Source organism: Papio anubis, chromosome 2 (assembly GCF_008728515.1).
Source record: "Papio anubis isolate 15944 chromosome 2, Panubis1.0, whole genome shotgun sequence".
Classification (NCBI taxonomy): Eukaryota; Metazoa; Chordata; class Mammalia; order Primates; family Cercopithecidae; genus Papio; species Papio anubis.
The window spans coordinates 119,629,262-119,655,996 of record NC_044977.1 but is presented as its reverse complement, the minus strand read 5'-3'; the positions used below and the strand labels follow the sequence as shown (position 1 = coordinate 119,655,996).

Here is a 26,735-nt window from a genome sequence, read left to right as displayed (position 1 = left end):
CAATAATCAGCAGGGTGTGGCGGGGGATGCCTGTAATCCCAGCTACTCGGGAGGCTGAAGCAGGAGAATCACTTGAACCCAGAAGGCGGAGGTTGCAGTAAGCCGAGATTGTGCCATTGCACTCCAGCCTGGGTGACAGAGTGAGACTCTGCCTCAAAAAAAATAAAAGAAAATAAAGTTATCACACTGTATTCAGTGTATTCAAGGCATACTTTGTCTCATCAGAGAGGAAATTTTCAACTATTTTCTGGGCAAAAGAGTAACAATCCTTGGTAGTCATAACCATTTATCCAAAAGAAAGCAGTTCCACAAGCTGTTGGTCACATTTTAAAATAAAAACAGTGGAACTTCTCCCTTTACGATGCAGGCATTTCTAGGAACCATTGTAAAAGGGCCCACTTTTTCAGTGCCTAAGAGCAGACAGCTCTTTCCACCACCTGCCTTGCCCACTCTCTCCTAGCTCAGTGCACTTTCTCGGGTTGCGAGAATGCAAAGAATGTATCCAAGTTTGGCAGTGCTTGCTGCATTCTGCCTGTAGAAGTGCCCCTCAAATGGTGCAAACTGAAGCAAAACAGCCGCAGAAGCAAAATACAAATCTCGAGGTCAGTGCAGACCCAGCTGCCCTAGTCTCTTAGACATTCCTGGCTGGAATCCCACTGAGCAAATATAGGGGGAAAACAGACAAGACAGGCCCTAGATTCAGGAAATACCCAGCTGCTGCAGGAGACAGCAGCTTACAAAGAGCAATTTCCCTTTAAAAGTGCCCCCAAGGGCAGATCTCTAAATTACCCCTTGCTATTTCTTTTCAATCATGCCATGACCCTATCACTGGTTTTTAAACTCCTCCTCTTGAACCATCTGATGGACCTATAGGCAGCCAGTAGGTTCTCAAACACAGCTTTCACTATTAGGCCTGAAATCCAAATGGAAGAATGTCACCCTCTCATAGCGTAGTTTCCTTATTCAGCCATTTCTCAAACCTTTTTTCTCCAAAATTCTTGCTATCGAGAGTGACTGCTATACCCACAGAAGGACAAGCCTTCAAGGAACACAATAACTGATCTCTTTCATAATTTTCATGTGTCAAACTAAGAGAAGCTACACAACTTAGAAATCAAATGTCATGTTCATTTATCAGGTATTTATTCTATTCCAAATCTACACAGGACACGGACAGAAAAGATTCATGCATTCTTTTGACCGATATTTATTAAGTACTTACTGCAATTCCTCATTTCTAAAATACATATTTTTTTCACATTTTGACATTTCTGGAATTGGGATGCATCTGAAAATTAAGATTCTAGTTTTCTTCTTTTAGTATATAAAATAAAATAGCATCTTACAATCAATTGCACATGCCATGGAGGAACTGCTTAATACTTCTCAAATGAGTAAAGCCACCTTTTCCCTTGAACTTGTCCTCCTCTTTCAAACACATCCTCAGAGGCTGGTACCAGAGTAATTTATCTGGGTAAATCTTATCCTGTGACCCTTCCCCCCGTTTGAACCAGCCAATGAATTCCCTTTACCTATGGGTAAGCATGGAGTCCTTCATGATATGTCCCAGACCAACATTGTCAGCTTATCTCCCCTTGTCTCCTGCCAAATTAAAAGCATTTTCCTCAATATACCAATTTCTCTGAACTCAATATAACTTTTAGAATTCTGCTCAAGTATTGACTACCTGAAATCTTTCTCTGACACTTCTACCCCTAAGGCTGAAGTAAATGTCATTCTTTTGAGGTCCCACAGCCTCTTATGCTTTATTATAGTACTACCACACTCTGATTTGGGGCTTTTGGTCTATGTCCCCCAAAAGACCAAGATCTCCACAAAGGGAAAGGTTGTACCTTGCACATTTCTGATGAAAAACCCCAGGGACACTGCCTGGCATGGAGTTGAAGATGAAAACATAATTGAAGGGATGGATGAACAAATCTTATGACATTCTCTCCCTCAGTTCACAAGATACTTAGCTTTTAAAGATCACCAGCAACCAAACAGGATTTCAATTCTTGTTACTCTTGGGTTTCAGGTCCCTTTTGTCTAAAAAACAAATGGGAATTCTAGAAAAATTGTTTCTTAGTTTCTTTCCATTCTATAATTTTGTTATTTGTGCTCCACTGAAAATTACTTGCTATTCTCTCCATCTGGCATTGATCAAATACTGCCTTTGCCTATGAGGCACCTTTTTAAAAATGGATTCTCAGATTGGCAAGACAGTCTAGCACCTAAGATTCTTGAGCTGTGTGTGTGTTGCAGGGGGAGGAGAGAACATGTCTAAAACTCCAGGGAAAATACGTCATTTGAAAGCACATATTCGGTTTAATTTTATATCTAGAAAACAAATGCTCTCTGCATTATAAACGAAACAATATAAGGCTTGATAAGGTGATCTTGGCTGATGGAGAAAGAAAAAAGATTGAGATTCTCAACTGGAGAAAAGGCATGATATTTTAATGAAGTTTATCAAAGGGGGATATGAGTTTTAGAAGTTCAAGAAAAACTGGCATAGTAAAAGCTAACATGGCATAATCGTTAACAGCAGATTCTGGCAGTAGACAGACATGGGGTGAAATTCCAGATCTACCCCTTACTAACTGGCTCTTTGATTCTGAACAATTTACTTAATCTCTCCAAGTCTTCTTTTTGTCATCAGTACAACAGGGATTATCAGGCACACCTCATAGGGTCATTATAGGAATCAAATGAAAGATTGCATATAAAGCTCCTCTAACCGTGCTTGGCATTTAACAGGCCCCTCAGAAATGGTCGCAATTATTACAACTATTACTAACATCTCTTCTGCAATTAAATACAGAGCCTACATTATATGCCCCATTACATTGCATAGGACACTGGAAACAGACAGAGGCGCTCAAGTAGTACTGGGAAATAGGGATGGTGATGATAAATGACAATAAGATAAAACAGTAAGTATCCATAGAATGACATTTGATATTTGAAAACTGTATATTGAAAAGATATCTTTTCCACGATTAACCAGGTTTTTTAGATTACGGTTATTTTTAACTTATGAAACACAGATACCAACAGCATTTGTGACATATGCGTGCAGTTCAAATAAAAACGATAAATTGAACGGAGTGAACATTCGTGTACCCACCACCCTGCTTAGGAAACAGAACGTTACCACTTGGAAATCATGTGAGTGTCCTTCCCTGATGTACCCTCCTCTCATAGCCCAGGGTAATGGCTTGAATTTTATGTTTCTCATGTTTTTCACTCCTTGCTTTTTTAAAAACAGGTTTATTAAGATATAATTCACAAACCATACAATCATCTAATCAAAGTTTACAAGTCAATGGTTTTTAGTATATTCTCAGATATGTGCAACCATCACCACCGTCAATTTTAGGACATTTCATCACCTCAAAAAGAAACCCCATACCCTGTAGCTATCACTCCTCATTCTGCTCATCCTCCCACCCACCACTCCACTAACCCTAAGCAATCAGTCATCTACTTTCTCTACGGAGTTCTCTGTCCTGAACATTCCATAAGAATGAAATCATACAATATGTGACCTTTTGTGACTGGCCTCTTTCACTTAGCACAATGTTTTGTAAGTTCATTCACATAGTAGCATATATCAGTACTTCATTCCTTTTTATGGCCAAGTAACATTCCATTATTTGGAGATACCAAACTTTATTTCTCCATTCATCAGTTGATGGACATGGTATTGTTTCCATGTTTAGGCTATTATAAATAATGCTGCTATGAACACTTTTTGTGTAGACACATTTTCATTTCAGTTGGGTACACAATACCTAGGAGTAGAATTGCCTGGTCATACGGCAATTGTTTAACTTTTTGAGAAACTGAACTCACCAGTTTTTATACTGATTTCCAGGTGGCAGAAAGCTAAAAGTATGTCCGTGACTTATGGTGCTAAACCAACCTATTCAGTCAACAGTAGGCCCTCAATGCCAGGGAAAACTCTTCATAGGTAGTTACACATCAATTATTCATAGGTGTGCAAATACTATCGTGTAAGAATTGAAGTTTTCTAGCAGTTAAAGAAAGCCAGTAGCAAGAAGAGAAGACTTAGGAGAAACAAGGCTTTTCCACTTCCTAGCCATTCTCAGTTGATTCTTCTGACTCTCAGAATATCATCTTTAAGGTATTTTTCCTGTAGATTCAGTCTACAGTGTCTGTGCTGACAACTTTAATGATGAAACCATTAAAGGTAGAATATAAAAATGGGCTCATATTGAAGACCTACAGAAATATCAATGCATTAGGTACAGACAATTTTTTCAGACCAGTGACTTCCAGCAAGTATGTTTATAAAAATTAAAAGAAATCTACTTCTCACCAAGAGTCTGAATTGCCAGAAATACACTGTCATGAAGAGAAAGCAGGCAAGGGGTAGCAGGGGAGAGATTAAGGAGCAGGAGCTTCATTTGAGAACCTCTGAAATGTGGCATCTGGAAAATCTATTCACATCCTCACAAATCACTTTTGGTCTGATATGCCAGTCTCTAAAGCCTTCGATACAAGGGCATCTGTGTCTGATTTTCCTGCTGAACACGTGTCTTGTTTTCCACGGTCTGCTGCACGCCCCTTTTGTTAGCCACGGACAGATTGATGGACAGAGTGAGGTGACAGACCAAGGAGTACATTACTCACCTTTACGTTAGCTATGTTGAGGGGTTAAAAAGTTGGCCAATGCAGTAACGCCTCTGAATTTTAACACAGTATTTCTGAGTGTCTTTGACTCAAGTAAACTATTGCTCAGAGAGATGTGGAGTCGGAGGACCCAGGAAGCAGAAATTCTCGGTATCCTATCGTGACTGGAATGAAAATATGCTGACTGCCTGGCTACCCATGTGAACTCCACATTTCCCTCATCTTGAAGTGAAATTAGTTAAGAACAGAGAGAAAATAAAACACCTCTTTGTATTGACAATCGAACTCACAAAATGGCAACTTACCAAAAATATTTACACTTGAAATATAGAGATGTCACGGTAATATATTTATATCTCAAAGAAAATGCATACACATATACAGAGGCTTGTATACTATAATTTCCTAAAGCCCAAACACATTCAGACAATCCAAATATATTAGATATTAGTATGTAGAGTTTATCAATGAAACTATTTCTATAATACAACATACACACTTTTTTTCTTTTACGCTTATTTCTGTGGTCTAGATTTACAACACTTACCAAAACAAACAAACTAAAAACAAATAATAAAAGAAACTGCTGTCTAATATCCCTTGGGGAATCTCAACATTTTTATCTTATTCTTAACCAAACTGCTGAAGAATTCTTAGACCTTAGATATGATGTGATATTTAATGAATAAGAAGTGCTGGTGAAAGAAAATACAACAGGCTGGTGATATGTGGACTTTTAATTTATGTTGGCCAAAACACAATTTTCCCATTTACTGATTCTTTTCACACCAGTCACAGTAAATAGCACAGACTTTTGTAGATACCAAAATAACTGATGTTTTACTATTAGCACTTTTCAAATCATTCCTCCTTAGACTGTCACCTTTTTCCAACTCAAAACAGACCACTACTGCAACTTCCACTGTGTAGTTCCAACATTGCAATATTTTCCCCAGAGAGGTGTGAAACAGGTCAGTATACAGAGCTAATAGCATCACATTTTTATTTAGGGGAAAAAATACATGTTATGAAATTGTTGGGAGAGCATAAAAGAACACCAGCTTCTGTGTTTTTAAGCAACTTGGGAATCCATATCTTCTATTTAGTACCGGCACAGTAGTGTTTCATAGAGAGATTGGCTGACAAAGGAACCCAGACTCCTCTTGGTATAGCCCACACAGCCCTTCACAATTTGTACCCAGTTCAAATTTCCAGCTCAGCTCCCATCATCCTTCTACTATGTACCAAATCAGTGTTACCTGAACTTTTTCATAAGGCTTACTGAGGTAAATGAACAACTGACCTCAAGCCCCAGGAATGAAAGGATAACCGTGTATGCAGCCCCATCACCTGGTATGCCACTGAGTTTGGGGCGTTCTACCTACATGCTACCTATGGGAGAGTATTCATGGTTCCCTTGATGTGTCATGTAACCATCACAAGTCCACAGTTTTGCACATACTATTCCCTTTAACTGGAACATTTTTCCCTCTCTACAAAAGAAATATTTCCTGTTTTTCAAGATTCAGCTCAGACTTCACCTCTGCAGCACAGGTGCTCTTGCCCTCTGCTGCCTCCTTAGCCCCAAGAATCGGAGGCTCTCCTCTCTGTGCTCCCAGGGAACTTCTCACCCACAATAAATCACTTCTCTGTCTTCTACACTGCAAGTGAGCCCCTTGAGAGCTTATTTACTTTTCTATCTTCAGAGGTAAGCACAATGTCTGACAAATTGTAGGTGCTCCATTGCTGTTCTTTGAAATAATTCAGAATTTCTCCAAAGCATGCAGAGAATAGAAAAAATTCAAAACCAGTATCTATCAAATAAGGGAATTATTCTGAAGCATATGTGCTCAATTTCACCTGTGGCAGGACTTGCCATTTATGGATTCCTGGAGAAATGCTTTGATGCCTCCTTCTAAAATTCAACATGCAGTCTAAAAGAGCTCAAGTAGATGCAAACAGGAGCAGGCAAATTCCCTGGGCCCCTGGGCCTCCCTCCTCCCAGAGGCTGGTTTAGCTGGAGGCCAAACAATCACTAGAGTACTGGTTCCACCCAGAAACCCAACAATATTCAGCATCTAAAAACATGTCCTAAAGAAATCACCAGCAATGCACGAGCAATTCTGCTTAAGGTTATTAAATGTAGATTATTTATAAGAGTACAAATAGGAAGCAGCCTAAATGGTAAACAACAGACACCTAGTTAAATAAATTATGACTATCTCAATGCTAGAGAATACTAGGCAACCGATAAAAAAAATCACGTTGAGAAGAATTTTTTATAGCAATAAATATTATTACCAAAAACCAAAAAGGAATAAACAACACCATATACAGTTTGATCCAAATTTTACTTATAAAAACACATATATGAGTGCTTGCAAAAGAAGACTGGAAGAAAATATACATGTTTAGTAGTTTATATATCTGAGTGATGTTACAGTGATAACAAAATTTATTTTATTCTCCATTCTTTTTCAGTATTTTCCAAGTTTTCTATAGTAAGTATGCTTTACTTTTGTATGGAAAAATCAGGAGGTGGGGAAGTAATAAAATAAAAGTCAAAGCAGAAAGGAGTAAAAAGTTATCATTGCTGAGCTGTTCTACTCTGGGCTGCGTACGGCTGTCCACCAATGTTCCGGGAAGCTGGTCCATTGTCAGGATCACGGGACACAGCAAGAGTAAGGCTCTCACAGGAATATACACCCTGGGTGCCCTAGATCTGCCCTAGACTCAAAGTGGACCTAGGACTTGATGTGTTTTCTTAAATTGGTAGAAACCATACTCTGGGCCCACAGTTCCCTTGCCATCTAGGACAAAAATCTAACACCTAAAACTTGTTTTCTGAATTTGATTTGCAAGAGTTTCAAGAAATCATGCCAAATTTTCCTCATAGAAAATTTTCCTCATAGAAAATGCTAGATACAGGTCAGGCACAGTAGCTCACACCAGTAATCCCAACACTTTGGGAGGCCAAGGCAGGAGGATTGTTTAAGCCCAGGAGTTTGAGACCAGCCTAGGCAACATAGTGAGACCTCATCTCTACAAAAAATTTTGCAAAAAAAAAAAAATGGCTGGGCAAGGTAGTGTATTCCTGTAGTCCCAGCTACTTGGGAGTCTAAGATTGAAGGATCATTTGGGCCCAGGAGGTCAAGGCTGCAGTGAGCCATATTGCACCACTGCACTCCAGCCACTCCAGGGCAACAGAGTGAGACCCTCCTATCTCACACACACAAAAATAAAATACATAAATAAAGAAATAAAGTGCTAGACCTAGACCCCAGCCAGAAAGACATTTCCTCCCTAACAATATTCTTCCACCTCATCCTTTTTGTAAACACAATTCCATATTATTCTTAATGTCACTGAAAAATATTTTTTGGAAACAATGCATGGAAGAGATTAAGCAGGACAACTAGGAGTGGATGGTGCCACAAAGACAAGGAAAGAGTCTCCTAAGCACCCTATGCCCCAAAGATACCAAGATGAGACAGATCCCAAAGCGTCCTTTGTATTTGGCTTCTACTGGGTGCTGATGATCTCTACCAGAGTGATTCAGGGAGGACTGAAGTCAGAATAACAAAGTGGTGTGTATAGCTGAGTGATGTTATAATCTCTTCTTTAAGGGGCTTGCCTGGGAATGGCAGGAGAATCAGGCCAGTGCTCACAGGGTTGAGACGAACACAGATCTAGTTGGAAGCTAGTGAAGAATACAGGGAAAAGGGGGTCAATGAAAATTGAGGAGAGACAGGAACAATGAGAGAAGGTCTAGTTCTGAAGGAAACAAAAAAAAAGAAGAAGCTGGGAACCAGAGCTCCATATTTCCTTCTCTCCTGAATTTTCATTTAGGAGAGGTGAGGGATCACCCTTGAATGAAAGACGTACTTTGTCTTCTGAAACCTGACCCAATGATTCTTAACCAGGCAGCCCATCAGAATCTCCCGTGGCAATTTTACAGCCAACACAGCTTGGGCCCCTCCTCCCCACTCACCTCACCAGCAGACCTACTGAACGGTCCTCTTTAGGACGAGGACTGGGCTGAGTAATTTCTAAAAGCTCCCAGGTAATTAAGATGCACAATGCTGGCTAACAATCACTGGTTAGAAAGGAGGAAAGGGTGATGATGGTAGGAAATAGCTTCATAGGTGTAAGAGCAGGAAACTGAGGAAGGACAGGGTTCAAGGTTCTCTCAACTAGGAGGTAAGGTCAAGCAGTAGAGGGCTTAGGGAGCAGTCAAGTCTTAGAATAGTCTCTGAGCACTGCTCAGAACAAGGCATCTGGGAGCAGGAGGAGGGGCAACACTTTATCAAATGTCTAGGAGCATCAAGGTATACCGTGGAGTGATTTTTCCCAGGACTGTTCAGCAATGTAGAAAGCAAGTGAGAAGCAGATGGTCAGATTAATATATATGTGGGAGTTTCAGGGGGATTTGGCATGAAAGAGAAAGGAAGTAATGTAATATCAACCTCATAGGGCTGTTGGAAGAATTAAATAATGCATTTAAAAACAGTCCAGTGCCTGAGACAAAATGAGAGCTCAGTAAATGTTAGCTGTTATTGTCATTGCTACAACCACTGTTGTTATTTATTTCTGGAACCAAGCAAAGTGATCACATCTGTTTCTTAGGAATCTATAAAATAGAAGTCAGCAGTTGCTTCTCAATTAACAGAGGAAAAATTCAAAAGCTATGTGGGGTGTTAAACCCCTCAAACAAGAGATGCTAATGAGCATATATTTCTATAGGCTTCCATTAACTTAGTTTTGAATAGCTAGTTGTTGAGCATTCTTGCCATAATGACTAAAGGTAGCTGGTACCATTTTTACTATAAATACAGCAGCATAAAAGACTTAAGAAATTGAATGGAAAATGATGCTCTCTTTAGAAAGCCCATGTGAGGCTGTTTAAGGTAAGACATTCTGAACCTTTATTCCATTACTGCTGCCCCCATCCATTCAAAAAGGATTTGTGGAAGTTGGCAAAGATGCATACAAAACAAAATTAAGAAAAGAAAGTAAGGCAATCAATCTAAAGAGAACTGAAGAGTAAGGAAAAATATATTTGGTCCAATGGACAGGCAAACAGGTCCCTTTCACAATGCTCATTGTGGCTCTCAAATTTGGCTGTGAACCACCTGGCAGTGGACTAAAGAGGGAAACAGGAACAGTACTCACAGTTTCCAAAACCAAGGGATAACACTGCTATTACTGTTAATAAAGTGTGAAAATTTTTTCCTTAACAGATTGACAGTGATATAGTGAACAATGTCTGTAATATCATCCTTACAGCAAGGTTTAATCACCTGACTAAACGATACCCTTCCTCCAACTTCGAAAAAAATCCTTAACTTCTGGTAGAAGAGACATGGTACCAGAATCAAAGGGTAGCTCTCCAAAATTTAGGAATTTTTTCTATGTTATTTATTAGTTCTTATGTTCCATCAAAGGCAGAATCATTTTGAAGCATATCCAGTTCAAATAAATTAATGTTCCCATTTTTTGGAGGAAATAAGTTTACAAATTTACACATGACCTACAAAACCACTCATCTAACAGTAAAGTATATTTTTCAACCCAGAATTATTTTGCCCAGCCAAACTATTTTTAAAAATTGTAAGAACACCATAAAGACATGCTCAGATACGTACTGTCTAAAAGTTTTCCTTCCTTTCTCTGAAAGCTACTGAAAAATGTGCTCCATGAAAATAAGGGGTAAACAAAGAAAGAGGATCCAGGAAATGGGAGCTAGCACAAGAGGGAAAAAGGATGACAGTGAAAGGAAATTCCAGTATGGCAGGCCTAGGGCACAGACAGTCCAGCCTGGGGCTGGTCAGAGGCTCCAGAAGAAATGGCCCCAAGAAGATGAAACAGATGAACAGCTGCTGTGGCTAAATACATTGAAGAGAACAGTCCATACCTGGGAAAGAGGGTAGAAATACAGTAGTGATGAGTACACTGAAAACTAAGTTTTTGTCTTAGAAAAGGGGGTGAATAGAAATAGATCCACTTGCTTGCACAAGGAAAGAATGGAAGCATAAGAAACTAATAAAGACAGCTACTTACAGGAGGTGGAGAATAATGGAGACATTAGAACTAGAATAGAAGTGAGGTGTTAAGGTACACTTTCTATGTTGTTTCAATTTCTAAACCATGTGAAAGTACTACCTGTTGAAAATCAAATAAAAATAAAGTAAGTTCTAAGAATAACAAAAGGATATTGTTTTCTGCTAACAGTGTCCAGAGGCTTTACTTGTTCTTTTGACAGCATCAACTGCTGACTCACACCTGGCTTTCTGTATTGCACACATCTATAGAGAATCAGAGGCAAAGAGGTCACAGGATATGGCTACAGCCTTGAAAATAAAATCAATGAAGATAAGAGAAGTGGGAGAAGCATTTTCAATCTATCAAAGCATGAAGTACAGCCACTTGTTTTCTAGAAAAATAGTACTGGCTATGTACCTATAGCATGACCCATACAAGTGTATAGAAATCAGACGTGCTAGCAAGTTGTTTCTAATGGGGGCTCTATGAGAATTTTGACCAGGCAGTTCTTCCCCAAATTCCCCTGTGCATTTTGGGGAGTTAGGATCCCTAGCCACTGTCCACCAAATGTCAACATGACTCCTCAGTCACCGAGGCAATAAAAAATGTTCCCTCCTCCACATTTCCAGAAGCTCATGCTTCCAACTGAGAACCACTGTGAGGAATAAGTGAAAAAAATAAAAAATTAACATCTGTCAACTTTTTTCCCTACCACTGCCACTAATTTTTATCAGTTTATTAATTTAATGAATCTTTATAACACATTCATTAAGAAATCATGAACAATCTGATCTTCCAAATGCTTGGCTGTTACTAATGCTTGTGCCTTGAGTTTTTGTTTTTTTTTTAACCGAGCTAAAGAAAATCTGAGGAATCTAGAATCTCTGCCAACCTTCAGTCAAAGTCCTGCTTCACAATTGCAGAGTATGCAGTTTAATTTTTTTTAAGTTCTTATGTATTCTCTCATTGATTAGGCTAATTAATTCTCTTAAGAGTCACGCAAGCTTAGCAAGGAAAATACTATTTTCCCCATTTTCACAGATAGGGAGTGTAAAGGTCAGAGCAGTGAAGTGATTTTTCCAAGCTCACACTTGACAGAACTTGGAAGCAGAAACCAGAACTTCTGGTTGTCAGTCTGGTGGTTTCTCCACTCACCTGTGATGTTTACTTAGACAGTATTTTCTCTATGCCACGCCTCTAACACATCTGCTTGATTCAAATCTTTAACGTGATGATTATAAATTTGAAACCCAGCATCTTATTTTTAAATTGGTAGGTCAACTATAATGGTCCTCAAAATGGTACACTTTGAAAATCAATAAAGGTGACTGAGGGCTTTACACAAGTTAGCTTGTGTGGTCTTCCCAATACTTTTTCTAGGAAGGTACCATCATTATCCATTTTGCAGATAAGGAAACGTACGCAGAGAAAGGGGTAAGCAATGTGTTACTTAAGGCCACATACTAGTAAGTAACAGTGTGGATTTGAACGCAAGCAGTCAAACTCAGTCAGGGAAAACTCCCAGTAGATTTAACTAAGAAATCAATCCCCCAGAAAAACTATCAGGTGGATTCTCTAGGTAAACAATGAAATGTTCTCTTTAGCTCTGTAAAGAAAACCAGCATCCCCCATGTAAGTTTTTGGTTGATTTGTAAAAGTGACCTCCAAATATAGAAACAAGCAAGTAACTGTCCCTCTATCAAACTAAATAGTATCTTAACTGCCCAAGTAGTGGGCATTTAATAAATCATCAATTTTCTACTCTATTAATAATATTTCTGTGGAAACAAGACAACTCTCAATCACCAAATCTGGTAAAAAAAAAAAAAAATCACAAAGAAAACCATAGAGAGGCAACACACCGAGTTAAACAACAGCCTGGAAAAAACAAATTCGTTTTATTCAACTTCAAAAGTGATACGAAGTTGACTCCAATTATTCTACTCCACATAGGAGTTATGATGGTTACGAACAATAGCCAATGCAGAAGATTGATAATTTTCTCCTCTAAAATTTCTACAGAGCATCCCAAAATTCGATTTTCAACCAAGTTTAATCTCCAGAAGTAAGAGTATGATATCTTGGTAAGAAACACCATTTAAAATAAAAATTCATAGTCATGAAATAATTTAGTAAGACACCAAAAGGGTCACAGTCTTGCATCAAAAACCATGTGCATACTGAAAAGTAGCCAGGTTGAGGGCAAGTAAGAACTTAGGGAAAAGCCTGAACTATAGCCAGAGACATCATCTGTCTAATTCCCCAGAAGAACCAACCTCTACAGAGGTAAAAATGGAAAGGGCAGGAGGAGATGCAGTCATGAGTAAAACTCCATGTGGCCTATACTCTATGATAATGTATGATCAGTGGTACAATATAGGTAGGTAAGCATATATGGATCTATAACACCAGAACAACAAATACAAGTTGAGTTAATAATTAGATATCCAATGATCAAAGAAGAGCTAGAAGTAAAAAACAACCACAGCACCTACTTGCCATGGGTTCAGTGGTGGTCCCTGTTGCCAGCAGACATTCCGTAATCTCAGAATCCTGTGGCTAGTCCACTCTACTGCCTCCCTAGATGATGGAACTCTGATGCCATGGCACATTGCAGGAGCTGCCTAGTCATATCAACAGAGTCACAGACTCAGGAATTGAAAAGAACCCAGAGCTCGGAGGCCATGCAGCTAGGCACCCTACACATTGACAGCAAACACTGTTTGGGGTTTGGAGTTTATTTATTTGTTTATTTTTAAGACAGGGCCTCATACTGTCACCCAGACTGGAGTACGCTGGCACGATTATAGCTTACTGTAACCTTGAGCTCCCAGGCTCAAGCCATCCTCCTGCTTCAGCCTCCTGAGTGGCTAGGACTACACGGATGCACCACCACAACCAGTTATTGATTTATTTATTTTCTGGTAGAGACAGGATCTCACTGTTGCCCAGGCTGGACGTGAACTCCTGGCCTCAAGTGATCCTCCAACCTGGGCCTCCCAAGTTGCTGGGATTACAGGTGTGAGCCACTTCACCCAGCCAGCAAACACAGTTTTGAAAGGCTTTCCAGTAAAGAGCCCAAGAATTAACTACCGGGAGAAAGAAGGTGTGTCCCCATCTTACAGATGGCCAGTAGAGGCATCTAGAAGTGTGATACTCCTGAAATCACTGATTCAGTACTGAGCATCTAAGATAACACAGTGATTGACTGACAAAGATCACAGTAAACTCTGTGAGACCACACCTTGAAGAAAGAGTGGAAGAATAGGGGCAGAGAAGGGCCCTCAGGCTTGCCTGGGGGAGTCAGGGAATGGGAGTGGGGAGAGGCAGAAGGGAGAGGAAGAAGCCCCTCCAGCAGTAATCAGGGGAGAGAATGGTCAAGAGGAGCTTGAAGGGCACTGAGAGCTGGGGACTGGGGCCCAGAAGTTCTCCACTGGTATGTGGGTGAAAGCGGGGAAGGAAAAGTCGAAGGAACTGATGAGCTAAAGAAACATGGGAAGGAAGTAGAAGAGACCTGGGGAGGCCTTCTGACAGAGGTCAGTGCTGGAAAAGGGGAAGGTGGGCACAAGAGATGATGAAAATCTTGGTAAAAACGTCATACAGAGAATGCAAACGTCCATCTAGATGACCTTCAGTGATGGTAAGATTCTATTAACCTTGCAGGGTTATCCGCTGCAAATTTAGAAACCCTTTTATTTGTAAAATAGAAATTGCCTTGTTGCTTTGGTCCATTTCTTCTCATTTTAATTGGAATGGGGTTCGAGGACAGTTGGTTACCACTATTAAAATAATGTGTTTTCACTTGGCTGATAGCTCTTTAAACAGACTGAGGGATAAATACTCTCCCAGCTCCTGTTTTAAGTTGGCAGACAGACAGGAGGGGCCACTAAGACAACACCTACCCTCTGCAAATCAGCACCAGACAAACGCTTTAGGGGGACAGCAGAACTTCTATCTCCATTTCCCAGAGGAACAGAAACATCTAAAGGTTTAAATTTAATCTAACAAGTATTTTGAAGTTCTTGTTACATCCTAGGCCACCCTAAGTTTATTTGTGACACGACAGTATCTTCCACTATGAATGAAACAAACACAAGAATCTCAGAGTTGCAACAGGTGCCCATCTATCTCATCAGGCTCATTCAAGAATTAGAAGTATCATTTAACAGTCCAGAAGAAAAGACATTCAGGTGCCTCACGGCTGCTTCCCGTCTTCAATCCCTTCAGCAATCACGGTTCTGAGTCAGCTTTCATAACCCACAATGACACATCTATCTGAAGCACACATTCTGAGATAATAATGTCCATAAATGGCTAAAGATAAAAGAAAAAAATCATAACAGTATAATGGGAATCATAACAAGATATAATTTCCATAAAAAACCATTTTGGTGGCAGCTTCTTCTAAAAAAGGTGATGAAAGTAAATATAACATCTCTCACATAATGTTTATGTTCTGTACCTTGTAGAGATTCTATGTCTTTATTAAATAAAAGAAAAGAAAAAAGCCCACATAGACAAATAAAATACCACATTAGGGCTTTTTTTCCCCCCACTCAATTTGGAAAATTTTGCAAAAGAGGATCTTTTATTCATGGAAGCCCTGACTTTCAAATCTTATTTAATAAGAAAAGCTTCAGCTTTTAGGAAATGAAAGATACCGGTGGCTCATTTAGCCACGAAGGGAAGCTGCAACAGGAGCCAGGGCCTAGACTTGCCAAACAAAGGTGGCTGGAGGAAAGGGGCCATGAAGGACTTTTACTTAGGGTCAGGTGACCAAGATTCTCTATTCAGGTCACAGGACATCAGAAAGCCGGCAGATCTGGATCCAATTCAGCATCTGGCATCATTGACTGCCTCGGCCATGTCACTTAATCCTCCTGAGCCTCAGTTCCCTCGATGGTCAGATAAGCTTGATTATGGGACTACCTACCTCAGTGGGTTGTTGTGATGATTAAATGAAGTGCCATGCTAAAGGACCTGGTACCTACCAGACATACAACACAAATCACCCTCTTTCACCTCTTCTTATTTTCCCTCTGGCTGAACCCCAGTGGTATGGCAAGCTAAGCGTCTCTAAATATCAGGCTCCTCAACTGCAAACTGACAAAGGATAAAGTATGTGAAAGCTTTAAATCGCTATGCAAATGTTAGGAAATACTATTATTAGTGCCAATCAGTACACCTCACTCGCAACTGCACGTCAGGGAATAAGAGTAAAAAGCACCTCTCAGGGAGTTTCTTTCTACCCCACCTGTATCCTGCTAACTATAAAGCACAGTTCAGCCCCCCTCAGGGACACTAATATAAAAGTGTCCCTGAGGGGGGCTGAACTATGCTTTATAGTTATTTTCTTTTTCATTTTGTGCATTTAATTAATGCTTTCATTTCTGTGCTCATACTCTTGGGTAAAATTTGAGAAAACCAGAATTGGAAATGCTAAAGACAAATATTAGCAACAAGCAACTTGATATTTGCATATCCCTGCAAAGATCCAAAAGGAGCTGAATATTTGGAAAACAGGTAGTAGAATAAAGAAAAACAAGTGTTAAGAACAAAAGTCCTGTGAGTTTCTCTGGGGTGAAACTTGCCTAACAATCTTCAACACCCAGCAAAGTGCCTGGCACATGAAAAGCACTTGATAAACGATATTTACACCGTCTGTAGGAACAACGTGACCTCAATCTACCACTGCCCACTAATAAAAAGATAAGCAGAAAACCAAACCTGAAAAATGAATATTACTCTAGCTGATATGTGTTCCTACTAATTTATTGATTTTTAGAATGGCAATGGGTAGACTACAGGTGTATATGGTCTTCAACTCCCAACTATGTAAACTCTGAATTCCAACTTTAAATTGTTCAAAATAAACAGACCAAAACAAGGCCACTATAACCCCCATTACCCGTATTGTTCAGGAGATGATGAGGTTGGGCAGAAACAAAGTCTGGAATGAAACCTCACTCCCATCCTGACATCCATCTGACATCACATGGGTGTCAGAGAATCCTGTGCACCTAATCATTTTCAATTGTCATTTCATCTAGGATGCCAAATGTTAAATAATCAAGACTAAAAATTCTGGGGTTTTCTCTCTGTCTCTCTCCATTTTTAGTGCAAGCAGTATATTACAGGTCACCATACTGTTCTTAATTTCTAATCATTTTTAGTGTCTTTTCTGCCAATTTGTAGGTTTTTCCTACCTATCCCAGTGTTTCTTCTGGCCTATGCAATTCTGGCTTTGCATGTATATTATGCCAGAGAAAGGGAAACTTATATTCACCACATTTTGTACAAACAAGCAAGGCAAAATTAAACAAAAATTAGAATTCAGAAGAGAAGTAGCAATTTATATAGGGTTCTTTGGCCCTCTGCCAATCCTAAAAGAACTTTGAGAACATCAAACTAAAGAGGTTCCAGCACCTATCTGTAAAAAGAGAAATATACAATTCTCAGTACTCCAAAGCATCTTCTGGTTTGCTATGCTAGAAAACAAACAACTCCAAAACTTAAGGGGGCTTTAAGTAGTAATTTTATTATCTTTCATGGTTCTACTAGCTTTTACTTTGTAGCTGAAGCTGCAAAAATCTGAAGGCTTTTTCACTCACGTGTCTGGCACCTTCCTGAGAAGGCTGGCTGACACCTCACTCCATACAGCCTTTCCGGATGAGTATCTTCAGCTTCCTCATAGCATGGAGGTCTCAGAGTAATCAGCTCCTTGCATGGCAGCTGGTTTCTCAGGATACGAATGAAGGCTCCAGTCTATTTAGGACTTTGCCTGGGCCGGGCGTGGTGGCTCACACCTATAATCCCAGCACTTTGGGAGGCTGACGCGGGCGGATCACAAGGTCAGGAGATCGAGACCATCCTGGTTAACACAGTGAAACCCCGTCTCTACTAAAAATACAAAAAATTAGCCGGGCGAGGTGGCGGGCGCCTGTAGTCCCAGCTACTAGGGAGGCTGAGGCAGGAGAATGGCATGAACCCGGGAGGCGGAGCTTGCAGTGAGCTGAGACTTCGCCACTGCACTCCAGCCTGGGCGACAGAGACAGAGCGAGACTCTGTCTCAAAAAAATAAAAAATAAAAAAAAGACTTTGCCTGGAAAATTGGTAGAGACTTGCTTCTGCCATATTTTTATGTCAAATCAGTCATCAAACCCACTCAGATGCAAGGAGAAGGAGATATAGACCCCACTTCTCAACAGAAGAATTGAATTGGAAGCCACCATTAATCCACTACACTCAGATTGCCTTGCATGGTCTCCATCACAAACAGGGCTAATGGCAGAATGAGCCCCAGTGGATCCGATTTGTGCACATGTGTATGTCCACTCCCATAAAACATCATAATCTTTTTTTTTTTTTAAGAGACAGGGCCTCACTCTGTGTCACCCAGGCTGGAGTGCAGTGGCATGATATAGCTCATTGCAGCCTTGAATGCCTAAGGTCAAGCAATCCTTCCACCTTTAGCCTCTCAAGGAGCTGGGACTACAGGCGTATACCATCGTGCCTGGCTAATTTTTCATGTTTTAAATTTTGTAGAGATAAGGTCTTTCTCTGTTGACCAGGCTGGCTGAGAGATCATCATCTTAATGCTGGGAGATTGAAAGTGGTGCTGGTCAACTGTGCTAATTATTTAGTGTATTTTCATTTCACTGCTACCTTCCAAGTTTGGGGAATTTTTAGAAAAAAAATTTAAAAAGAGTTGCCTTTGATCACTGGCAATCATCAAACATACAAATTTATTGCATGTGTTTTATAATGTCACCTGGGTTAAAAAAAAAAAAAAGCCATTAGTATTTTCATGGAGGTGCAATAGGTTTAATTCCAAATTTTGGTCACTGAAAGACTTCATTGCTCACCTTTTTATACTGGTCTTCCAAGCAGAAATGAATAGATAATTATGCAGCCCTGGACATACAGATTTAATTCCTGTTGTGAATATTCATTCAGATGAGTAGAAAAACTTCAGGTTATTTTAAATTAGGGTGAGAAATCAATACTACTAGTACCAAAGAATATATCTGCATATACAACTGCTCGTTAAAGTCAGGCAAGGAAGACATAGCTCCCAGAAAGGCCCACTTAGAAATTACACCGAAGCTGATCCTCACCAGCAACTCGTTAATGAACATATCTGGTGTTCTAGGCCCTAGAAGAACACATAAAGGATGGGACGAGTAGTTTTCCATTTTAGACAGTAACTAAGCCCTGTAGGAATTGGTTCTCTCTGAATCCTTTCTTTACCCCTTCCTGGTGATTGCTTGGTGGTTTTTTTGCCTTGGGTGCCTGCTCTTATAACAGGCCTTCAAGTCTGCTGAGGGGCTTCTTGAGAAACTTCAAACCATCCTACTTGAGTTGTCCTTGCTCCACAAGGTCAAAAATAAGGTAGGGCCAGTCTAATAACCCTTTCTCTTGGAGAAGAGGCAGTTCCTCCCTGTTCAAGAGAAGGCAAGAATGACAGGCAGACATCAACTTCTTTCTTGCTTAACCAACAGCAGGCAGACAGGGTCCAGCCCAGAGCAGCAGTGTGTGATCACTGTTGACAGGTACATAGAGAGGAAAAGGTGAGCAGCAGCAACGTGGAAACTGGGTTAAGAAAACCCCAGGGAAAAAACAGATAGCTAATTAGAGTTTTCAGATTAATATGCACAAACTGAAATGAATTTTCAAAGATGTTCCTCTTTTCCTTGTGCCAAAATTTAAGCCTTTTTCTGAGGTCCAGAATGTTACAGCCAACAGAACAACTTAGTGATAGATAACAATCATTTTTAAAAATCATAAAAGAGATTAATTGAGCCCTTATAATGTGCCAGGTGGGTACGGAGACTATCAGCATTTTACAGATGAGGAAAATGAGACACAAATAACTTCAATAACCTGTCCAAGAGCACTTAGAAAGCAAGAATCAACACCCAAGTTTATCCTCCTAACCACCACACAAAGTATAGAAGAAGGAGCAGGGCTTTTCTGACTAAACAAAGCTGATATCTACGTCTAACTCTACCAATTACTGTGCTAGATATGTGACTTTAGTCTCTAAACTTTCTGAGCTTCAGTTTCCTTGCCAGCAAAACAGGGATAATACCATCTAATTCTTACAGTTGGTTGCTGTGAACTCTCAGAATGTAGGTTTTCAATAAATGGTAACTATTTTTTTTGTTATGCAGACCAGAGGGAACACAGCCAAGCTAGCAAAAATGAACCACAAGAATGAGAAGGAAACCTGAAAGCATCAGGAACATGCACATCTCATTTTCTGCCAAACAAGCAAACTAACTTTGGCGAGAATTTCCTCTCCAGAACCTCAGCTCCTCTCTTTAAACATGGAATGGGCATAATTCTGGGAGATTTTGCATATGCAGTATTCATAACTCAAGGAAACAATGCATTTTCCTTTTGTTTTTAACTAGAGATACACAAATACATGATAATATCATACATGCATACATATTTTTACTTACATTCAATTTTTTACAACTCCAACGGGTCCTTATATCTGATTCCAAATTAAGTCCCTTTCAGACACGGCTCTGATTAAATAACTAGCTGGTTTCAGAGCCATCTAAGGATTTTTTATGCTAACAGGATAAAATCCAGTCTCTTTGGCCTACCCTCCTCTACCTTTCACAGTAATTTCCATTGTGATGCCATCACACACACATATCCCACCCCATGGCTCATCAGAAACTCTTCTATAAAGGACAAGACCTCTCTGCCTGCTTGTCCCTGAACATAAACCTCTTGCTCACTCCCACCTCTGCATCTCTGCACTGGCCGGATCCTCTCAGCACCAACAACTGGCTCATTTTCTCCAGTTCAAGTCTTACCAATCTGTTAAGACCCTGCTAAGGACCTCCTCTTCCAACAGACTTCCCATGACCAATTTGGGCCCCATTAATCCACTCTCTTTTTCTTCTGAATTCCTACCTGTGCAGACTTTTCTTTTCAGTTGCATTTCTACATAATTTACTACTATGCAACTTTCCTTAGAGAAAAATCCTCCCTCCTCAAGGATACTATATACAACTTGAGAGAGCACATGGTTAAGGATATAGGTTTGCAGTCAGGCAGATCGGAAGTCAAATCCCAGCCCTGCCATATTCTAGCTATATGACCTTGAGGAAGCTACTTAACCTCTCCAAATCGTATTTCCTTCTCTGTCAAATGGGATTATAATTGTAGTTATCTCACATTGTTTGAAGGGGGGATTCATGCCTGGTAATATGGAAGTGCTCATAATGTCAGCTATAATTATTATCACTACCCATTTCTCACATGTTTTTTAATCCCCCACAGCACCAGCTATCAATTAATTATCTATCTATCTACCTATCCATCTATCCATCCATCCATCCACCCATTTATGTTAGAGACTCGATGAATCTTTACCAATTGCCTAACTTAGACGTACCAATCCTTCCCGAATTTCCATTTCTCCAAGAAGCACAAAGTTGTTTCTACTTTATTAATCCAGCATTGAAACTTAAGAAGATTCCCCAGATAGGGTCTCACACAGAGCATGCTGATTTCCAGAAGCCTGAAATGGGAGTGAAAAGTGATCATTCCCTTAGTTCAGATATGCTGGTTTGAAGAATAGCTGAATAATTCATGAGGTTCTTTAAGGTGCATTGATCAGATTCTGCTCTTGAAGAAGCATTTTACCTTGAAGTAACTATTTGTCATTCCCCTTCCAAATGAGAGCTAGATAACAGACTGCCTCTGTTTAGCAAAACTATAATAAAAGTTTAAATGATAATAATACCTTAGACCTGCCGAGTGCATCACAGTTTATAAAGCACATTCATACCCATCCTGCCATTGCATGCTTCCAGCAGCCCCAATCAGATAACCAGAAGGTTTATCTCAGTGTGCTAAGTGGGACTGCTCAGGCTGGAGAAAGTTCAAGAGCTTTCCCGCAGGCCAGTTCATTGATTCAGATCTTCCAACTCTTATTTCAGTGTTCATTTTATGACACCACAGGATTTAAACCTATTCGCGTATCTTTACAAAGAGATACCCAGCTGGAAAGCGTGTAACCGACTGCTAATTTGTGTTTTGTTAAAGTACCTATAGTATCACCTTGGAGACACAATGCAAAGCAAATCTGTCAAGCGTTATTTAATGTAGTTCTATACTACCTGAGACTAAGTGGAAGACCTCAGTTGAAAGTCTGTTTTTACACTAACCATTTTCAGTCTTTCATGCCTGTTTTCCTAGAAGTAGAGGAGTATACAGCATCAGCCTGCTGGGATTCCTTGACACCAGACTCAGCCTCTATTGTACTTGGATAGTCTTCCTATGTCCAGTTTTCCACCAGTTTTCTACCAGGCTCCTCCTTCCTTACTGTCCTCCAGTTGCCCAACCCGCTGCCTGGCTCTTTCTCAGACATACAGAGTATGTACCATCTCAGTACCTATTCATGGGTGGTGCTCGGTGCATGACCTGCTCCCTTTCCTTATTCACATTTCTGCACAAATATCACCTCCTCAGAGAGGTCTTCAACCCATCTTATCTTATTAACAACCCCAGACACACTCTGTAACCACCTTCCCTACTGTTTCATCATCATAGCACTACTAGACATTTTACAAATGTTTAATCTATTTATAAATGGTCTTCAGCACTAGAACATAAGATCTAGGAGGGCAGGGCTTTGTATTGTTCACCACTGTATCGTCAGCACTTGAAAAGGTGACTGACAAAAGGAAGCTCCCAGTAAGTACCTATTGAATAAACGAATGCAGCCTATAAATTTCCCTGTTTAAAATCTCTACCTCTTCCAATTGGAAAAGATTCTTATACATGAAGCCAAAAGAACAAAAACAAATCTCACAATTAAGACAAATGCAGAGAAAAATTCGTGCATGGATGGGACACAGAACAAGTGTACAGAACCCCTAGGATTGGAACAGCCATGATTCCAACAACTGTTACAATAGGTTACATCACTGGACCTAATGCCAATCAGTTGATTTAAAAAAAAAATTAGCTGGGCGCGGTGGCTCAAGCCTGTAACCCCAGCACTTTGGGAGGCAGGGGCGGGCAGATCACGTGAGGTCAGGAGTTCGAAATCAGCCATGGCCAACATGGTGAAACCCTGTCTCTACTAAAAATATAAAAAGTAGCCAGGCATGGTGGCTCATGTCTGTAATCCCAGCTACTCGGGAAGCTGAGGCAGGAGAATCGCTTGAACCTGGGAGGCAGACGTTGAGCCGAGATCACACCACCGCACTCCAGCCTGGGTGACACAGTGAGACTGTCTCGAAAAAAAAAAAAGAAAGAAAAGAAAAAGAAAAGAAAGAAAGAAAGAAAAAATTAATGACCACTCCTCTTCTACCCCCAGCCAAGAGGTCTCTCATTGCCTAAGGCAATTTCATCATATGCCTCAGAGTAAGCGAAAACTGACAGATAAATGTCCTAGGCTATCTTTCTGAGAAGAAGGTCCAAGTTATTTCCTGGATTTTTACAGATATGACAGTAAACTGGCAAGTGAGAGAATAACAACCTGACATCATGTACCCCTAATCTGACACAATTAGAACTACTCAACATCAGCCATGAAATATTCTTGCTAAAAATATGTAATCTGAATGTAATCATGAGGAAATCATTACATATCTGGAATGTAGGGCATTCTACGAGACAACTGGACAGGTCTCTTCAAACATGTTAGTATCAGGAAGAACAAATAAGATGTAGAGGCTCCACTAGATTAAGAAAAAAAGACTCAGTTGGATCCTGGATTGCAGGGGGAAGCTATAAAATCAAAAAACTAGGGAAAGTTGAATATGGATGGCATAGTTTACAAAAGCTTCATCAGCTACACCCATTTACTCTACAATATTTAAAGCCAATGTCCAATTTATCACTATTCACCCCTGCAAGTAATCATTAAGCATTTTCCGTATATGTCATGTCCTTCTCCAATTACATACATCTCATCACAGTAATATCTATATCCTGAATTCAGCAGGGCTTAGCCTCCACAGGGCATCTTTAATACTAATTGGAGGAGACAGGCTTTATAAATCCTTATTTAAAAGATGATTATGAAAACTATATTTCCTAGGCCTGTCCTTTACGCTTCTATTATTCTCTCTCTTTCTCTCTCTTGCCAATAAAGCTCTTATTAAATGCTGCTTCAGCCACTAAACTACAAATTCCCTGGCAGTAGAAATGATACCCGGTTAATCTTTGCATTTCTAAGAAGCGAACGATGGCTTACATAGAGTACATGGCTCACAAATGGTTGTTGAATTTTAGAAACTACTATACTTTAATTTAGACCACATAATGACTATTTATTTGCTCCAATTTTTAAATGACCCTGAATATCTCTGTGCTACAAAATGTACTTTCAGATTTTGGAACTTTCATTCAGTTGCCAAGCATTTTACACATTTCATGAAATGTTTAACAATAAAACTACTCTTCACATCTCAAAATAAAATATGTCTGAAGAAATTATAAAATCAAGATGTTCTTTCTATGTATAAAATATTCAATAAGTGACTCAATAAATCAGTAGCATATCTTAATTGAAACTGAAATGCCGTTATGAGCATTAAGTAAGCTATTTTGAATACTCTTATCTATCTCTGATAACGAAGGCTTGTTTCACCAAGTAACTTGGCAAATCATTCCAGTGTCACCATTTATACACCTCTCCCCTTTCATACTAAATGCATCTTCACTAATCCTCTTCAATGAGAACTTTTACAGTTGCTTATTTCTTTAGAACTTATTGAATTGATTCTGGTATTGTGAAAGGTATTATAACTTATAGTTATTTTAAACAGCTAAAAATCATTTAACTTTTGACTTTTCATCTCATGTCTAGCTTTTTAAATTTCCTTTTTTTTTTTTTCTTGAGACAGAGTCTCGCTCTGTCACCCAGGCTGGAGTGCAGTGGCCCGATCTCGGCTCACTGCAAGTCCCAACTCCTGGGTTCACATCATTCTCCTGCCTCAGCCTCCCAAGTAGCTGGGACTACAGACGCCCGCCACCATGCCCGGCTAATTTTTTGTATTTTTAGTAGAGACGGGGTTTCACCGTGTTAGTCAGGATGGTCTCAATCTCCTGACCTCGTGATCCGCCTGCCTCAGCCTCCCAAAGTGCTGGGATTACAGGCGTAAGCCACCGCACCTGGCCAAATTTCCATTTCTATTTGTTAATCTTGACATTTGTAAACCTCCTGGATCATCAGGCTCTGAGACATGCACATTCTACTTCACTGCAATCAGATTGCTCACTGAACTTCAACAATTGTGTTTCCTTCATACTTACTAGCACCCTTTTGTGACAGTCCCCAAGGCCACTACCTCACTGGGACTTCACCCCCTCCTATAATCAAAGGGCTTTGAAAGACAAGCTTTCTCTAAGGCCACACGGCATATCCCAAAGAATTACCATGACCTAGTTTTGAACTCCAGATAGACTTCAGCCAGTGGGAAACAATATACGAAGCATCTTTATTTCAGCAACTGAGTCTCATTCCTAAGAACTGCTCCCTGTCAGAGAGGTTACCCCAGTGGAAAACACCGCCTGAGAGAAAAAGAGATTACATGTGTGGTCCGGGTCCAGCCATGACCCAGCTGTACAATCCTGGGAAGTGAGTCAGTCTCTGAACTTTGATTTCCTCATCTTTAAAATTAAACAGTGAGACTAGGTCACCTCTCAATTGCCTTCCAGTTCTAAGATTCTATAATTCCATTGAGTGTTCCTATGTGGAGCAGAAGGGGGAAACATAATTATCAGATTTCAAAAATATGGCATAAACCCTTTGTTAATTCTTCTGTATTCTGCTACCTCTACGTATTGTGAGTACTCTGGCAACTTCCAAAAGGACTTACAAAACCTTAGAGACTAAAACCATATGACCCAGCAATTCTCAGTGACTCCTGAGAAATGAAAATGTATGTACACATATAAAGTTGTACACAGATGTTCACAGCAGCATTATTCATAATAGCCCAAAGGTAGAAACAACCCAAATGTCCATCAACTGATGAATAGATAAACAATATTTACAATCTCCACACATTGAAATATTATTTGGTCATTAAAAGGAGTGAAATATTCATACATGCTGCTACAAGGATGAACCTTGAAAACATGCTAAATGAAAAAAGTCAGTCACAAGATTGTATTATTTCACTCGTATGAAATTTCCAGAACAGAGAAATCTACAGGAACAGAAAGTAGATTAGTACTTGCTTTAAGGTGGGGTGGGGAGAATGAGGATATGGGAGGTCATAGCCAAATGTCCATCGGTTGATGAATAGATAAACAACATTGGTATATCCATGCAATGGTACATTATTCAGTCATAAAAAAATAATAAACTACTAATACATGGTATTAGTCTGCTAGAGTTACCATAACAAAATACCACAGACTGGATGGCTTAAACCACAGAACTTTACTGTCTTACAGTAATCTCAGATCGTGGTCCAGCTAGAAATCCCGGATTGAGGACCAGCAGGGTCGGTTTCTGGTGAGGGTTCTCTTTCTGGCTTGCAGATGGTCACCTTTCCACTGTGTCCCCATATGGCAGAGAGACAGCAAGCTCTTTGGTGTCTCTTCTTATAAGTATATTAATCCTACCAGAGTAGGACCCAAGCTTTTGATTCTATTAACCATTATCACTTCTTCAAAGGGCCCATCTCCAAACATAGTCACACTGAGGGTCAGGGCTTCAACACAGGAATTTACAGGGATGCAAACATTCACTTTATAACATGTAACGACATGGACAAAACCTGAAAACATTATGGTACCTGAAAGAAGCCAGTCACAAAGCACCACATATTGTATAAATCTACTTAGAGTAACTGTCCATAATGGGAAAATCTATAAAGACAGAAAGTAGATTACTGATTGTTTAGGGCTGGGATGGGGATACAGTTGAAGGGAAATGTGGAATGATGTTTCTTTTGGAGGTGATAAAAATGTTCCAAAATTGACTGTATTGATGGTTGCACAGCTCTGTGAATATACAAAAATCCATTGAATTGAATACTTCAAAT

At 39.8% G+C, this 26,735-nt stretch overlaps 1 protein-coding gene across 9 annotated transcripts in view; it reads right to left on the bottom strand.

Moving 5' to 3' along the window:
- The window catches only part of TNIK (TRAF2 and NCK interacting kinase), a 396,690-nt gene that overhangs the window by 330,919 nt on the left and 39,036 nt on the right, over positions 1-26,735 (bottom strand). The window contains exon 1 of one of the 9 annotated variants that reach the window (XM_009201368.4): positions 20,169-22,731. The exons of the other annotated variants lie outside the window; for them this stretch is intronic. The gene's annotated coding sequence lies outside the window, so the exon portion shown is untranslated. Of the gene's footprint in view, positions 1-20,168; positions 22,732-26,735 lie in introns of those variants that run through there. 9 annotated transcript variants of the gene reach the window in all.